General features: G+C 46.1%; 1 protein-coding gene across 1 annotated transcript in view; it reads left to right on the forward strand.

Annotated features, from left to right (window-relative positions):
• Positions 1 to 14,646, forward strand: part of SLC44A5 (solute carrier family 44 member 5) — a 1,500,346-nt gene that overhangs the window by 423,770 nt on the left and 1,061,930 nt on the right. The gene's annotated exons all lie outside the window — the stretch shown is intronic.

Here is a 14,646-nt window from a genome sequence, read left to right on the forward strand (position 1 = left end):
GAGGAGTGGAGAGAGGGACAGAGAGGGGAAGGTCAGAGGAGATCAGGCATCAAGAGTGTGCCCTGCAGAATGAGTCGGCCCAGACGGGAGAATAGAGAGTGAGAGAGAGTCGCAGAGGTTGCGAAAGAGTCCAGAGGGGGGACAGGAGGCATCCAGGTGGATGTTGAAGTCTCCAAGAAAGAGGAGTTGAGTGGTTGAGGACAGGAGTGAGGAGGAGAGGTCCGCCCACTCGGAGAGGAAGGAGGAAATTTGACCAGGTGGCCGATAGATAGTAGCCACGGTAAGGGAATGGCTAGGAGAGAGAGAGAGTCAGCAGACAAGACATTCAAAAGAGGAGTAGGTCTGCATGGGAGTAACAGTGGCAGGAATCCACTCAGGGAAGATAAGGGCCACACCTCCCCCTGCACGGTTGGGCCTGGGCACAGAGAGGATCTTGTAATCGTCGGGTAGGAGTGTGTCAAAGCTGGTGACAGAGCTGGCCGTGAACCATGTCTCAGTGAGACCAAGTACGTCAAGGTCAAGTTCCTCAAGAAGGCGGCAGATATCAGAGGAATGTTTGACGGCAGAGCGAGAGTTAAGAGTGGCAATGTGGAGAAGTTTGCCATCTTTAAAGGATTTCCGGGGAGGAGTACAGATCAGAGGTACGCCCTGCGGAGGTGAAGAAGGAGCACGAGAGGGGGTGGGGAGGGAGGGAAGAGGCAAGTTAGTCGAGGACAGAGGAGGGGGCACAGCAGGAGAGGAAAGGAAGTTGATGAGGCGTGGGAAGCGTCTATCGAAGAGGTGAAGGTTGGCCTGAGGGCCTTGGACCAAGACGGTCCCATTAGCATAGACATTAATGATGGCCTTAGAGGAGTGGAAGGAAGCCAAGAGGACATCCCGACGGGTGCCACCATTAATGGGAGAAGAGGAGAAAGGAGAGATCACAGAGACCATATGAAGGGTCCATAGGTCAGGAGAAGGCACGAAAAAGAGGAGTTTCAGTCAGTGAGAGTTTCCTTGGAGGAGGCACTAGTGTAGGTGTCAGCGATAGGGAGGCCTGGGTTGGAGACCAGGATGTCCTTTTTAAAATTTTTCCTACCAGATTTAGTGAGGAGAGCAGGATAGTCAATGGAGAAGCAGTTTGAAAAGATTGGTGAGATAGAGAGCACCATAGAATAGGAGGGAGTGGGTGGGGGAAGACAGGACAAGCGCAAGCGGACAGGAAGAGAGCGGCAGGCGTTAGTTTGCCACAAATTCAGAACATAGTAAGCGTATCAGGTACACAGTGGAGAGGCCACCTAACTTGAAAATCCTGCAGAGGGAGAAAAACCCTAGCTTACCACAAATTCAGAACACAAAGAAGTGTAGCCGCACTGCGAGGAAGTGAACAGGTAGGGTTGGGGTGGGCCGAGGGAGCAGGTGGAGCTCACAAGATGAGGCGGTGGAATGGCCCTGGCGTCCCCTGCGGACACCTGCAGACACACCGGGAGCCGCAAAGGAGGGAGCCGACCCTTTGCCTAAGGGGGCCCTTAGCCGCTGGGGCTGCCGGGCAGGGGCTGCCCTGGTAGCACCAATAAGAGGAGGAGGAGACACGGGCCAGCAGCCAATCAGGGGGGGGCTGGGAGGATTGGAGGCGGGAGGGAGGGAGGGGACCAAGGAGAAACACGGAAGGGGAGAGTGGGGGGCTGGGGAGAACACACGAGGGGAAAAACAATGGCAGCAGCCCAAGAATGGGCAGAAAAACAACACACGGCCCACGGAGGGCTCAAATACCTTTGTCTGGGGGCCTGCAGTCACCGGCTCTGCCTGATGGAAGTGGCGAGCGCGGTGGACTGCAGGCAGCCTAGCCTCGAGAACACACTGGCCGGCAGCCAATCAGGGGGGAGCAGGGAGGATTGGAGACGGGAGGGAGGGAGGGGACCAAGGAGAAACACGGAAGGGGAGAGAGGGGGGATGGGGAGAACACACGAGGGGAAAAACAATGGCAGCAGCCCAAGAATGGGCAGAAAAACAACACACGGCCCACGGAGGGCTCAAATACCTTTGTCTGGGGGCCTGCAGTCACCGGCTCTGCCTGATGGAAGTGGCGAGCGCGGTGGACTGCAGGCAGCCTAGCCGCGAGAACACACGGGCCGGCAGCCAATCAGGGGGGAGCTGGGAGGATTGGAGGCGGGAGGGAGGGAGGGGACCAAGGAGAAACACGGAAGGGGAGAGAGGGGGGCTGGGGAGAACACACGAGGGGAAAAACAATGGCAGCAGCCCAAGAATGGGCAGAAAAACAACACACGGCCCACGGAGGGCTCAAATACCTTTGTCTGGGGGTCTGCAGTCACCGGCTCTGCCTGATGGATCTTTTCCAGACCTAGCAACACCCCTGCTTGGACCCAAAGCGTTGACTTAATATCCTTGACTGGATTGGGGTACATCCGTCCAGTAGTTTTTTAATAATTTGATGGAGAAGGGGGTGTAACATTTTCCGCTTATCAGGAGAATCTGGTGAGATTCCCGTGGCAATACTGCATGATATGCTCGAAAAGAAACTGTCTCACATGAACCGAAGATTGATAGGGGGTAGTGGGAGAGAGTCATGGAGGGAAAAACAATTGAGGATAGTGGGGGGACCAAGCAAAGAAGAGGAGGATCACATGGAGAGTGCCTGTGAGGACCGGGAAGAGTTTTTGCTTTTCGAGCAGCGTTATCAGGGTATATCAGGGGACTCAAACGAGAATCAGAAGTCTGTTACCATTATCGGTGGAATACTGGGGGAATCTCATGAGATTCGGAAGTCAGGGAATAGAGGGTGAAAGAAAATGATATTTTACACCTGCAGTGATCACATCTACTAGTACGGGGGCAATGAACATGGCTAGTGGCCCCAAAGAAACATATTGGTGCAACATGTAGAGTGACTACGGCCGACTCTGGGCATGGCTGAAAGCCATTGATAGTGGGCTCCAAAGAAACCTATTGGTTCAACATGTACGGTAGCCTCAGCTGAAGGCCATGGCTAGTGGGCCCTGAAGAAGCTATAGTATATGTCCCAGGAGGATAGCTTAACAGCAACGTGCATGCCTTGGAAGCAAGACGACACAAAGCAACACAGGTTCGATCCCTGGGTCCGCGCTTAGAAACCTCTGGGTGTTTAAGTGTGTTATAAATACAACTAAGACAAAAAAAAAACAATTACGCAACTAAAAAAAAAAAAACTATTCCTGTAACAGCGCCTCGATGCCCACGGGCTGTGTGTGCGCTTTACAAATGCAAAATAAAATAAAAAAAATATAACAAAACCCTTGAAATTCTGTAAAAAATCGTTAGTTAAGAGAAATTTAATGTGATCAGAGTTAACGCAAAATAAACCCTGAAATTCAGCACTCGCATTTCAAGAAGTTCCACCTTAACTTTGAGTCCCCTGTTGTGCAGCATATGACCATTATGATGACATCACTGATGACATCATGGATGACATAACTGATGACATCCCTAATTACATCACACATGACAAGATTGTGGGAATGAAGGAAGGCCCAATGACTTGTAGCCTAATTGTAGCAGCATGGACAGTGCTCAAAGCCATGGCTGCCTGGGACATGTGATTTATTAGGTTCTTTATTAGTAAGAAGGATATGCTGTAGGCCACTGTTTTTCAGCCTAATTGTTGCAAAGTGGACAATGCAAGCGGCCAAAGGACATGGCTGGTGGGTCATGGTCTTTTAGCTTAATTGTTGCAACATGGACAGTGGCCATGGCCAAAGGGCATAGCCAATCGTACCTGGCTGTTTACTAGTGAAGGGGATGGGCCAGGGCTGTAGATCAAGACCAGTGGACCACACTGCTTTATCCTAGTTGTTGCAAAGTGGACAGTGGCCACAGCTCAAGGACGTGGCTAGTGAGTCTTGGGATCAGAAAGAGCATAACAAAACCCTTGAATTTCAGGGAATAAACCTTACGTAAAACAGAGTTAAGATAGACCTATCTCTTTCCGATTTCATGGCTTTTGTTATAATAATAGATACTGGACTCTATTTGGTGATCTGTTACAGCCTTGACGAAGGTGTTGAAGTTTCCATCTTTTTACATTTTTTGTTGATTGTAAGTTATATTCCCTCCTCGTTTTCTCCCTTCCCCATGTTTATATTCACCCTCCCCACATTCCCTTCTCTCAACCGTGTATCTGCTGGCTGCACTCTAAGCCTATCCGGGCAAGATGTCCACTATTATGCTAGAGGGAATTGTAACTCTATTTACACCAATGTTGAAATAATTATTGTTGTGTGTGGGTTATGGGGAAACTAGAAGTAAGATAGGATGGGCAGGTTTAAGGAACACTATTTGCTATCTCTTGCTCCTTTTTTTGCTATTTTTATATTAATATATATACTCAATACATTGTTCGGATGACGTATGTGTTTTTGATTAGGTTCACATGCCAGCTCTTTATTATTTCTCTGTGTGTTTTTATATTGATTTTGTTTCACAGGGCTCTCTTGAAAGGTGCTGCTGGTTTGAAGGAATATTTTAACCCATTTAAGAAGTACACAAAAGGACACTGTAGGTATTTAAAACATGGCAGCTACATCTGCAATCTGACTGAAGCCGAAACAAAGCCTAACGGAAGTTGCATGAAACACTCGACGTTTTCTTTTTTTATAACCTTTCATAAGGTCCTAATCTGGAGGTATCGAGGCACTCTCCAATTAAAAGGTGCAATCCAAGGTCAAATGTATGAGCACCAATTTTGATTGGGTAATAATATTTGTATATAGAAATGTTCAATGAAAAGTGCTATATTAATGAAAAGCTATTATTATTATGATATCCTTCCACACTCCATAAATACCCCATTAAGGCAGAGCTTCAAAAATAATATATACCAACAAAAACAACAAGAGAAGACAAGAAGAATTGCTCAGTCCCAGGAGGATAGCTCAGTGGCAACGTGTTTGCTTTGGAAGCAAGACGACTCGAAGCAACACAGGTTCGATCCCTGGGTCCGCGCTTAGGGATCTCTGGGTATATAAGCACGTTATAAAGACCAAAAAAAAAATAAGAAACTAAAAAGAAATTCCTGTAACAGCGCCTCCATGCCCGCGGGCTGTGTGAGCGCTTTCAAAATGCAAACACATTTAAAAAAAATATATATAAATAAAGAACACAGTTCAGGGATAACTTAATTAAAAATAATAGGTTTAAAGACCTTCCCAAAGAAGATAAGAGGAACTATGGAAGTAAACAAATGGGACTAGGGGTAATTCCATGCCTGTGGAGCAACATCAGAAAAGGTTTGGGTTGAAAACATGCTTGTCAAAATCTAGGAACGTTCATCGTAAAATGGTTTGGGTACCTGTGCTCCTCTGCCTCCTCCACCCCTCCCCCATAATCCACAGCTTTGCAGACACATAACTAGGTTGTCCCATCACCATAACCTTGAAGATAAGGCAACAGACCTTGAAAAATTGCACATTCTTGCTTTTCTCACTTTCCCCCAGAAGCTCACTGTCTCCAGAGCTCTGGTCCTCTCTAGGCTGGACTATTGCAACAGCCTCTTTCTAAATCTTCCTGCCTCTACTCTTTGACCATGACAACTTGTCTAGAACAGGACTGCAAGACTTGTCCTTGGTCTGAAGCCAAGGGATCGTATCTCTTCAGCTCTGAAATCTCCCCACAGGCTCCCTTTGGCTGCAAGGATGAACTTCAAGACTCTCAGTATTGCCCACAAGGCTTGCTGGGGCCTGGGACCACTGTACCTCCGACGTTTTCTTCCAAAACATCTTATTTTTCCAGCTCTCCACTGATCCACCTCCAACTCTCTGAGTGTCAGACGCTTCTCCAAGCAAAGAGTTGGGGGCAGATCTATCTCCTCGGCTGAGGCCTCCCCCTGGAACAGCCTCCCTGCCTCTCTCAAACTTGAGCAGAATCACCTCCGGTTCCGGAAACAACTCAAGACCTTCCTTTTTGCTTCCGCTTTCTCTTTTCCTCTCCCTTGCTGATGCACCTGACTGCTCCGCACACTGGTCACCTGGCCACCCCTGCTTTCGGGCCAGGCTCCTGCATGTCCAGTTGCCCTTGCACTGCCTCCGGGCTCCCCAGCACTTAAGGGTCTGTATCTGCAACCCTACAGTCCCTTCTCTCTGCACTTATGAGCTGGCTTCACTTTTGGGTTAACTACACTCCCCCCTTCCTCTCCCCCCTGGCACTTCTCCCCTTCCCTGTTCCCACACCTGCACAATCTGAATGACACAAGGCCTAGTAAGATCGTTATGTTGTCCTCCTTGTTTCTCTGTTGTGTCAGCTTTGCTTTCAAATCTCTGTAATAAAGCATTGGAACATGAGTCCCTGCCTCAGAACAAGTTGTTTGCTTCCGATTGAATCCAGTAAGCTGTGCTCTGGTATCCGTGGCCAGTTGAGCAGCCTGACGGTATTTCATATAACTAATTATTTGATTTTGTTCTCAATACAGTGGTTCAAACTGTAGGGTAAGGTTGAAACAATTGGGGACGGGACATCCAGACATGGGTCCTCCACTCTCTGTGTCTAGAGCAGAGGTCTTAGAAGATACTGGAATATGCTTCAGGAGCCATGGGTTTCTCTGCTTTTAATAGAGAATATAAGCCTTTCAGGCATGAGGGTGTAAACATATTTTTACTCAAGAGGAGGTTAACATAAACAAGTTTGGATACCACCAATCTAGAGAGTTGTGGTACCTTAACTGCAACTCATTGATGATGTCCACAAAGACAGGCACGTGTGTCTTAGGTTACAGTTGGAACTTGCCTGGAATGTGGGTGTTTCATTGCCCTTGAGAGTGGCCATTTGGTGAGGGTGTGAAAGCCATAGCCTTTTTAATTTTCATTAAATAATAACAAGATGCAGGCATTTCCATCTCATAAAGCTGCGTGCCAAATGCATAGTTTACATCTATGCTCTCATGAATCAGTCTCCTGATGTGCAGCTCCTGTTCTTCAGTGGCACAGAACGGGTTCAATGGTTGCAAGGGCCCGGTTTGGCAGCTGCTGTGACAGCAAGATCTCTTCAGACAGAGATTGCATTTAAATCTGGACCTCTAATCCAAAACCATTATAACTATGATGAGCTGTCATTCTGGTGGAAGCCATAATAATAATAATAAGTCATACCTGGGTTTTGATGTGGAGGCTGACACACAATTATTAAAGCCACATCAGATTTGTATCACACATATGCCAGCATTGGGAGCTCAAGCTAGTCATGAAAAGACTATGTGGATTCGAGCTAAAATGCCTGCCTCTGCTCAGCCAACAGGACAAAAGGCAAGACAGTTGTATCTCCTTTGGACTCCTGGAACCAAGCTTCAAAGAGGCACACACACGACAAAAGGGCCCATCTCACGCTAGAGTGTGCATGCAAAAGGGCCTTTCAAGCTGCAGGCTTAGGAAGAGGCACAGTTAGCACAGTCAAGACAGAGCAGAGGGGCTGGAGGAAGGTTTCTTCTATTATGTTTTTTTGTGGGCTCTTTCCTTTCTGTCTCCTACACTTTCTACAATCACTTTGGATATGATGCAAGAAGGCAAAAATCAATTTTTACCATGACAGTATTGGACCCCTAAAGCAGGCTTGCGTGGCCTTTTGCCTTTATAAGGAAGGGGTCTCCCACTCCTTCCGTGATTCATCTTGGACTCTAAAGGAAAGAAGAAATTGTTTGGACCCTGTTGGGAGAGCAGTCATTTCCAAATTCCTCTGACAGATGTGAAGACATGTGTTCCAAGGTAAGCTCTGCTCCCTTCCCATCCCCAGGCACATTGCAGGGGACCTGATGTTGAACCAAGAGCTGCACCAGCATTCAGGCTCTGCACTGGAGATGAATGACCCTTGCACGTGCTAGCTAGCCTCCCCAGGTGGGGGTAAAAAGGAAAAGCAACAATGTTTCCCCTGAGCCACTGGTTTGGGGCTCGCAGCACCCGAAGAAGCCAGGCAGCTGTATTCCTACATTCTACAGCTTTGAACCAATGTCGAACCTGTATCAACTGCGTTTAAATGCTTTTGAACCATCAGGACCCATGGTGCTGCCTTTGGCACTTACTTCTTTGACCGCTGTTTTGTTTCTTCAAACGGGCTCAATGCTCCACCGTACCCTAAGAGTATGTCACCTGTTGGGCTCGGTTGAGGTGGCATCAACCCACATAGGTCACAGCATTGAACCCCACTACACCTCGACTCGAACTGCTGGGAGCATTGTGGCAGTCGCCGACTCCACTCAGTGGTAACTATTATTATTATTAGGGTATGTACTGAGCGCAGACCTAGCCTTGGGAAGCAATGTGCACTTCAAGTTATACAGGAAAACATTGTCTTAGACCAGCACGACCTTAGGACCAACCCACATGGGCTCACTGAACTGCATGACTCGAGCACAGCTTTTGAACGACAAAGCGATTCACTTTGACTTGACGTTGACTTGCCAGCACGCCTTGCTGCAGATGAACCTTACTCGATCCGCAAAGACAGAATACAAAGCCTGTTTTGATGCCGCTGAAACTCCTTAGAAAAGATTCATGTACTTTTGAGAGGACCAGCCCCCATGGCCCACTTTGTGGATCCTAAAGAATGATAAGCCACTCATTTGCAACTTTCTCTAACACATCATATCCTTTCAAGTGACGTTGTTGCAATTTCTTGCCTATTATCCCTGCCGCGTTCACATTGTGCATATCCTATGGTCTTTCCACAGGTGGGTGGGTTTTTGTTAGTGTTTATCTAGTGCAGTTCTGTTATGTAATTGTGTATTTCATAAAGGTATATATTGTTCTGGAATCTTGATTGGACATTCCTTTATTTTAGACTGTTGTGCTATTGCTGTTTGGGCTGCTACTGTTATCACATTCACACCCCTCTTCAGAATATAGCTTGCCATTGGCCCAAATTACCACAAAAGGCAAAAGAGGTATATGCCTGTTTCTCCTTTGTGATTGAGATCACTGTTGGCTTGTAGTAGTGTGAGGGCTTAGCCACCAATCATCCGTGTACTCCTGCAGAGCAATAGCCATTTAGGCACACTGGTAGGCAGCAGTTGGGATATGATAAAGACTGGGTCTACAGCTTTGTCTTCCAAAATAAAAAAGTGCACAGTTTACATTACAAACATTAACAGACATTTTCTAGTTGCTACAATGGAATTCAACATGAACTCTGCACAGTGCTTGAAAGCAAGCGTCCAGAGCGACCTGTGTCAGAAAAGGAGAGTACAGTTAAGAAAGCTGAGCGGCTTAAGAGCCTCCAAGCTTTTGCGGAATCTAGGGGCATGGAGGCATCCCAGGGGGCCAGTTGTGACCCGGGCCCCAGCTCAGGTATCCATTGATCTGGGGGGAGTGCATACAGATGGAGGGAGACAGTGATATTGATGGCGGCCCGCACCCTTCTTCCCAGAGGGCAGTGGTCTTAGTGTATGAAAAGGAGTAGTGGAACTATTTTCCCTACTGCCTGCCCCAACAAATCCCATCACCATGCCTCCTCCCAGAAGTGGTACAAACCCCCAAACACATGCGCCGGCTGTTTAAGGGAACGTTCAGTGCAGTACACTGAAGTGTAAGTTCAAGATCTTCCTACAATTTTATTTTGAAACAAAACCATTCTGGAACTGTTTCCTTTTCAAATAACAGTATGGGGCAGTAAAACGTAATAAATAAAGAGTAGAGGTGCACCGCTCCCAGCTGCTCCTGCCCACTTCGACCACTGCCAGAGGGTGGCTAACGTGCTTTCCCAGAGGTCCCGCCGGCCACAACCCTCAGTTAGATCTCATGCTTCCATTTGCTCCCATGCTTCAGCTAGGTTCTGGTGTGCCTCACTGGGGTCAACCTAGCCGAAAGGACGTCCTTTCAAGAGCAAAGAACGGTGGCCCTAGCGGAGCGGAAACAGAGGGGAGCTGCAGCTTTAGCAGAATGAAAGCAGAAGGCTACATCAGTTTCTGCTGAGCATAAGCAGAGGGAAGCTACAGGTTTAGAAGAGCAGAAACAGAGGGATTTTGTGATGCTGCACAGAGTTGAGTAGCCTGCAGAAATTCTACTGGGGAGGGAAGTATCGCCAGTAGTAGCTCCCAAGGAAGGCTAGGCGCTACATCCCCAAATACCTAGTTCAACCAAATGAGGTGGGGAGAGGCATCGTCACCTGGTCTGAAGTGCTGGAATTAGATGTTCACATCCAGGAGGTGGACGAGGAGTTGTGGAGAGCAACCCTTATGAGCCCCCTGGCATCAGCTTGAACTGATGTTATCATTCAGTTGGCTCCAGGGGTGGACTGGGAGCCAAAATAGGCCGTGGAAATCATTTTCAAAGTGGCCCCATATTACACATTTTCAGAAATCCCAACCCTTTTCCTATGGGAACATTTGGAAATCATATAGGATACCGTGAAATCTGCCAGGACTCCTTATAGGCCAGCCCACCCCTGGTTGGCTCCTAAAAGAAAGACCATTCAGGAAAAATGAAAGCTGCCTTTCTTCGGATGTTCTGCCCAACCCCGGAACAGTGCCACAGGAGTTTTACAGAGCTCACCAAAAAGGTGAATCAAACGTTTGAGGAGTTTGCACATCAGGCCTTGAAACATCTCAGTGGACTGGTCACAAGTCACAAACTTAAGGGCATGTACAATTTGGTAGCATGCGAAAATATCCTTGAAAAGTGTTGGAGTAACAGCCGCATTCAGTGGACAGGATGAATGTATGTGTAAAGTCAGTGCAATACATTTGTTAAAGCAACATTATGGTTGCAGCACAAAACAACACAATCTCAAAAATGCGCACAATCTGCTTCCCCACTCACCCATAACTTGTCCACTGCCGTGATCTGCTCATCAGAATGCCGAAGCGTAAAAGGCAATGAAAACCATCTCTATTAAGCTCACTTCAATGTCATTGGTATCTTAAAAAGAATGGGTATAATTATTGACACTCAATAAGATGGGCACATATTTCTGCAAGATTCTGCCAAAATTCTGTCCGCCTTCATTGCTAAGCAAGATTTTAATTTTTAGCAATCAATAAAGAGCAAAAGGACACGCAGAGTTGTTTACTACAACACCGTTCTGTGATTAGTTTGCCGTCTAGAATTACAGGCCAGGTGGACTGCTTCTCACAGCTATCAATATCCTGGGTGTCAGTAACTCTGGCAGAAAACCCTTCTTCAGCGGTTTTGCTTCCTGTTGTAGGCACTTGGTTTTCTTGTGTGGTCGGTAGCGCAAAGGGCGAGTGTGTTGTTCCTTTCTGCATAAGGCATGCATAATACCTGCGCACTTAAGGGGTTAATGTATGTGCTTTCGGGTGTACAATCAGTGCTGATGCTGCTGTGGCTGAATGATGACACATTTTCAGACTTGCTGGGAGTTATGTACTGAAATTGCAATTCTAATGGTTTAACCGCAGGTAATGTTTCGTCAGGCCCGCTCTGTGAACCATTTCATCTCAGTGTAACTAAAACTGTAGACTGAACGTAAGTATGTTCACAATAATCAATGCGGATCCATTTATGTACATTTAAAAAAAATGTTGCCCATATTGTGTGCAACACTTGCAAATTACAACGATGCAGCCTGAATTGCTGTTGTTGACTAGTTCCGGTTCTACAAGGACTGCTTTATAAAACCCAAGAGTAACACAGAACATTAAAACCTGGAAAAAGGAATGTGACTGTAGAGTTTGCATAAATAAGCTATTTAAGGGCTTGATAAAGCGTGAGAAAAGCTAAAAGCGTGTATTAAGTGTAGCAGATTAAAAGTGTAAAATGAGGATAATCACAGAAAGGAAACCACATCAGCTCAACACTGCCCTCTGGTGGGAAGCCATTTTGGAAGAAAATGAACAGTGAAATGAGTAACCTCATGTTAGGACAGGCGTTTTCCAACTTATGCTGACACCACCTTGAGTAGCATAGTAGAGCAACGTTTATTTCTATAAACAGCTGTCACTCTCCTCCCTTTCAAAGAGCCCCAAACTCTGTATTCAATTCCGGTCCCTCCTTCCCTGCCCCTGTGGACATCCTCAACAGCCCCACTGTTTGAACCTCACAGCTCCAGAGAATAAGAAATGGACAGTACGAAATTGGCCACACCCTAGAATGTGTTTTAAAAAGGTACGACTCTCCTTAGGAACAGTGAATGGGGTATGAGCATATTTGTTAATTTGCTGAAATTTCAAAATAAACACTCAATACACACAGAGCACATTATTTGAGTTCCTGGCTCTCAATGCCCGGTTTACCCTTTTGTAAGGAGTCGACGCACTGTATGACTGTACCTTCTATTTTAGGAAACATTGGGAAACTCGGATACAATGAACTTGTTAAGAACAGTGAAAGGGAAAGGGGTTTGTGGATGAGCATGGACCCCATCCACCTGTTTTAAGGAGTGCCTGGGTAGCTAGTCTTGCTCTTTTTGAGATGTAATACCTGTCCGAGCACAAACGTACAAGACCATCCGGTGACTTGACATTCTGGATAAGGACCGGACGCGAAATTCGTGATAGTAACCGCAGGCCTTAAAGGCCTCCCTCAATATGTGGTTGCATTATACGAATTCTGAAAGTACTAACCTTGCACAATTAGAAAAGCTCCAGCATAATTCAGTAAATATCTCTGAGAGGGTAATTGGGTATAATTAAGGCACTTGCATGAGTTTCTAGTCAAATAGAATTCCTGACCTGTCCCAAACAAGCAAAGGTAATTTGATTTAAGCAATGGTTATCACGTCCTATTACCACAAAGTGCAGGGGAGCCAGCCAATCAGCCCCCTCGATCGCCAAAATTAATCTGCTGATCAGTTCTGAACCTTCAGATGAAGAGGGACATTGCTCCTTATGTACCATGCTCAACAGTTCTCTCTCCCACCATGTCTCTGCTCCTGACGATGCCTCCCCACTCCATCACCTCCCCCGCACTGGCACTAGCACTTACTTGACAATCCACCCCTAACATTGCCTCAACACACCATGGAAAGTGATAATGGACTTGCTCTTGAGTCCCTCTTATGTTTTCATGGCAGCCATCTTACTTCAGGCAGAGCTTCATTTTGATAAACAAACTTCTAACCGTAGGTGTCCTTTGATCAAAGCCAACCCTCTTTTCATTTGCTAATTAACACTGGCAGCACCCTGAGCGTGATGCCGGTGTGCTAATTGCATTAATGGCTGCAACTAGGTGCTTACATAGCCGGTAATTGCCCAAAGTCCTGGCTTTGTGGTGTCTCGGCAGCAAATCCGCCAAGATACCACTAACCATATTTACTGTTACCGCCACTTGGTCTGGCAGAATTACTGCCAGATTACAAGTGGCGGTATGGCTGTGTTACTCTGCAATTAAGGAGTCCGTAGGATTCCATTGGGATTGCAGCGTAATTATCGCTGGCGAAAAGATCGGTAACAAGCAAAAGTCCTCTTTCCTTTTCCAAACACAGTATATATAAGATTTTCAAAGTGATGCTCTTTAATGTGGAAACGATGAGCCACATGGAGTTGATTGTGGTTCACAAACTTGAAAAATGGGGAAGCTTTGCAAATATAAAAATAGAGAGAATAGCAAAGCAAAGTTGAGAAACTTTGGAAGGAAGTGTGTACTTTGTTACATGTACGACAGTACTGGTAATTATCAACAGGTGCAGGACTAACAAAATGGCAAATGTATAGTCAAAATTTGAAAGAAATAATACCCTCCAATAATAAGGAGAAAACGTTAACAATTAGGGCAAAAGATACGTTACAAACATGATTACAAGGTTGAAAGCAATAATTTGATGACCTAAATTAATTTGTGCTGAAGTATTGGGATCCAACTGTTCGACAACAATTTATTGTTTAGGAGTATATTTCAAGTTGGATGGAATAGAGTCTTCATACAAGAGCAAGTTTCATAACAGATAATTGATCTGCATCATAATGATACTAATTAAAGAGAAATAGATATCAATATAAAGAGAATTTTAAACATGAAAAATAATTGTGAAGTGGTTGGCATTAGTGTGCAGTTGGAAAACACACACACAGGTGTAGACTTTCTATTTAAAATTTAAAGTCGTGTGTAAATGGTGGCGCACCAGGAATCACATTTGGCACCTCGTTTTGTGACAATGTAAACATGAATGACATCAGGCAAGGCATTATCAGGCAAGGCATTTGAGTTACCTCACAATGTTTTTCTGTATCAGTCTGACATTTGCACTTCATTTGTCCTTGATTCATGGAAATGTTCTTGCCATCTTGAAAACACAGATACTGTGTTGGATGCCTGTGCTGGAAAAGCCTTCAGTGGATCTGAATATTCTGTTCAAATTTCATCCTATCTCCAAACTTCCTTTTTTACACATTTTGGCAGTAAATGGAGGCTGCACAGTTACAAAGGTTCGCTAAGCAGCAGGGCTTTCTTCATAGGCAGCGAGTGGGCTGTCACCCTGTTCTGGGCACTGACGTGCCCTCATCACTGTGCTGGATGATCTCTGGGAGATTGCATAGAAGGGATGAGCTGCTGCCATGGTCCTCTCTAATGCCTTCATTACGGATTCCCAGAGTAAAACCCTTGATCCACTATTCCTGTAGGGCTTCTTTGACACTATTTTAAAATGGCTGAAATCCTATTTGACCGGTCATACCCAGATTGTCGCTTTGGGATCCTTTAGGTTCCAAGAAATTCGTTGGACCTGCAGGGACACTCA

This window comes from Ambystoma mexicanum, chromosome 1q, assembly GCF_040938575.1.
Source record: "Ambystoma mexicanum isolate Mex_15411 chromosome 1q, UKY_AmexF1_1, whole genome shotgun sequence".
NCBI classification, from domain to species: domain Eukaryota; kingdom Metazoa; phylum Chordata; class Amphibia; order Caudata; family Ambystomatidae; genus Ambystoma; species Ambystoma mexicanum.